Source organism: Nicotiana attenuata, chromosome 3 (assembly GCF_001879085.1).
Source record: "Nicotiana attenuata strain UT chromosome 3, NIATTr2, whole genome shotgun sequence".
Classification (NCBI taxonomy): domain Eukaryota; kingdom Viridiplantae; phylum Streptophyta; class Magnoliopsida; order Solanales; family Solanaceae; genus Nicotiana; species Nicotiana attenuata.
In genome coordinates, this window is record NC_031991.1 from 64,355,481 (window position 1) to 64,359,335 (window position 3,855).

At 33.7% G+C, this 3,855-nt stretch overlaps 1 long non-coding RNA gene across 1 annotated transcript; it reads right to left on the bottom strand.

Moving 5' to 3' along the window:
• On the bottom strand, positions 1,703-3,271 carry LOC109224688. The gene is made up of 3 exons (XR_002067759.1): positions 3,121-3,271; positions 2,501-2,615; positions 1,703-1,804 (listed from the first exon to the last, which is right to left on the bottom strand). It is a non-coding gene; the product is annotated as an uncharacterized LOC109224688 (long non-coding RNA).

Genomic DNA, 3,855 nt, shown 5'->3' on the forward strand with positions numbered 1-3,855 from the left:
GTAGAAAAATTCGACTTATTCTGCTTATGATATGATGATTTATGTGTACTTTCAGTCTTGGAATAGTCAAACTTTCCCTTCTTGGATGGACCGCCATAATCTGAATCACCCTTCCTAAACCTGTTTTCTCTCCTACTAGCTTCTTCCTTGTCAATTCTTTCCCAAGTAAGTGCAACTGAAATTAGCTTGGAAAAATACTCAAGTTGTAAGATTGCCACAGATTTTCGAATGTAACCATTCAAACCTTCTTCAAATCTTCTGCACTTGTCTCTTTCACCATCAATAATACCTCCAGCATAGCGAGAAAGCCTAAGAAAGTTTTGTTGATACTCTGCAATAGATATACTCCCTTGTCTTAAATTCAGAAACTCTTTCTTTTTAGCATCACAATAGATAAGGGGACATATTTTGCACGCAATGATTTCACAAAGTCATCCCAAGTCAGCACTGGAGGTTTTTCTTTTGCATTTGGCACACTTACCCACCAATCATAGGCATCTTTTTGTAAAAGAGAGTTAGCATACTTAAATTTGGCAGCATTAGTACACTCTTGTTGTTCAAAGACCCTCTCCACGCGCTCGAGCCATTGTTCAACTACCATGGGATCAGTAGTGCCTTCAAATTCAACTCCACCCATTTTCCTCATCTTCTCAAAATTCATTCCACTAGGTTCTGACATTGTCCCAGCCAACTGACGAAAGAACTCAGCCATCTGCTGAAATGGAGGAGTCATAGATGGAGTATTATGACCCATTGCTCTTGGATTACTGCCCACCTCATTTTCACTAACACGAGGATGATTTAGGTCAGGCAAGGGTTACTCATCTCTTCCCTGAAGGTGAGGTGGAGCATTATAATGGGCTTGACTTTCGTCAACGGATTCACTAGCTCTATTCGAAGAGGAGACCATGTTAAAATTCCTTTAAAAGATAAGATCACACTGCATTAGGGACATGTATATGATGCATATGCACAAGTAATACAACAAATTACATTACACAAGTATGCAAAAATTCATAATCTCCGATGCATTTTCAAGAAAGAAAATAACAACAATTACTAGGTACGATCACAACAACAAAAAATCCTAGAATCACAAGCCTGACTCTGATACCAAAACTTGTAGCAACAACTTTGGGAGGGTGCTACTTAGGAAACAAATCTAATTTACTACTTATAAAATATTAAAAAGATATTAGTTAAGAATATCCAGAATAATTTAGTAGCGAAAATAGGCCCATGCGAAAAGGTTCAAAGTGCAATATTTTTGTTTGAAAATAGACTTCATAATTGTATTTTAAATGAAATACAATGTCAAAATATCCACATAAGGTGATATAACCCTTCTTGAACAATCAACAGATTAAAGCAACTTCCTAACAAATTTATACTTTCATCCAACATCACTACAAGTTTGCATTGTACATAAATTTCATAAAAAGGAAACCAGTTTTCTCCTTTGTACATATTACACGACAAAGTGTAAATTCAACATATTACAAGACCTGAGTTATTAACACACCCTAAAATAGCAAAACAAGTTACCAAATTCAAGTTACAAGATTTTGGTCTTAAAATCAATCAAGCCTCCAAATAACATACATAAATGTGATATATATATATATATATATATATATATATATATATATATATATATATATATATATATATATATATATATATATATAATGTACATGTCCCAAAACTATACAAAACCAAGGTGCATATGCAAATGTGATCTCCATAAGTGCTCCCAAAAGACTACTTCATAATGGCCGTCTTCAGATTTCATCCCGTACATTACCTACGATAGAAAATAACTATCGCTAAGCATAGATCTTAGTGGCGTATAAACTTTGGGCTTGGAGTCATTAAATTCTCCAATTCCCCTTTTCACTCATAGTTAGCTCAATTTAACATAATTTAAAACAAGTGAACAAATATATCAAACATATCAAATATCAAACTTTGAAGTGTTTCCAAATATCAACAACAATGTTCAAGAGTTGAGAAAGCGTATACTATCAATCCAAGAGAGTTTACCAAATATCCATTTTTCGCCCAATATGTACGTCATGCCATCACACTAAGTATAATCAAATATCAAGATGGACCGAAGTCCCAAATCAAGTAGGGTCAAAACCCAATAGTCAAGAGAATCAAGAATCATATTAAAATGGCTTCCTAGTTCGTACTTAACACGGACAAGTTCCATAATTTAAGACGAACTACAAATCCAAAGTCAAGATGGCAAAAGATCCAAATCAAGAGGCATGCCAAGATGAGTGACAAAGTCACTGCCACAAGAAGGACAAAGTCCCAACAAGAATGCAAAATGATCAAACAATCCGTACGAATGGACGATTTACCAAATATCTGACAATACTTGATATAATACGAATATAACAATATAAATTGAAGACAAGAAAAATAAATATTGGGTTATTTAAAAATATTCCAGCAAGAAAAAAGAGTACAAAGTTTGTACAAGGTGTTTTACCACAAAACAGTTCAATCACAAACTTGGGGACATTCGAATCGTCTACGCTGTAAACAAACCAAATCCGTCCACTTTCTCAAACACTTCCCCTTTGATTTTTCAAGGGTTTATATACCTAAAATACATAATCAAATATCTAGGTAAGTTCAGTGATTTAACATGTCAAACTAAACATGAATTGGGAAAAATACCCAAAAATGTTTAAAACAGAAATTCTGGACAGTATCACTGTTCCGTGTTGTGGCTCAGTTTTGAAGATCTAAACGGACAAACTAGACTGTATAGTCTTCATAAAAATTGTATATCTATGTCTTAGAGTTTCAGAACATCTTGAATTACCCACATATCTATTTTGTACAGAAAGTTATGCAAAAATTACTAACAGTAGTACATGGAATATTTCAAACTGAAAATCTGGGCAGCACCTGCCCTGTACTTTCTGATCCATTTTTGGGTAAATACCAGAAAAACTAGATTTTGGTTCCTTCATGAGAATGAGTTATAGATTTATGAAATAGCTTTCCAGAAAGTCCTGTATCACTTAAATCGGAACTCTTTACAAAAAGATATGTAGAAAATACTAATAGTTGTCTAGTGCAAAAACGAGTTTAGAAACTTACCAGAAAAGAGAGGAACAACTTGATTTCACCAAAAATGAATTTTGCTGGTTGATTTTGTAGAAATTTATGGTGGTTTCATGAAGTTTTCAGAGGCTAAGAAGGAGAGAGGATAGGTGGTTTTGTTTCTTTATCTTGCAAGAATGAAACAAGAGAGAAGGATATGGAAAGACAAGTCTTCCAAAGTAATATCTAAACTTTGGATAAGTATGAAAAATGTGGCTGCCCAATTTACTAATATCTTTAGATAAATACAAAAGGTTGGCAGCCCAAAAACTTAATTATATAATATATTTAATAACAATTCATCAAAATAATATTAAGTGTTACACATAGCAACACCATGGAGCTTCTTTGTCAATATTAACACAACCTAAAGTAAGAAATTTTCATATATTGTCAGTTTCACGTTTAGGAAGTGCAAAGTAAAATATCATGCAAATATTATTAAAATTTTGAGGCGTTACAGTTTGTACAATAAACCAGCAATAACTCAATTATGCAGCACAAATAAAAGGAAAGCAAGGTGGAAGAATTACTTAACAAGTATAACATGTGCAACAACAAAAGTATAGTTTTCATCAAATCGTCCCACAAGGGGAAAACAGAACACCAAATAAACATAATGAAAGGGGTATCCCACATAACATCCGCTGCGGCGCGCAGCTTGCTCCCAAATACTCATCAAGACAAATGCTCGGGTTCACTAATAATAGAAATACTGATATCAAGCACAAC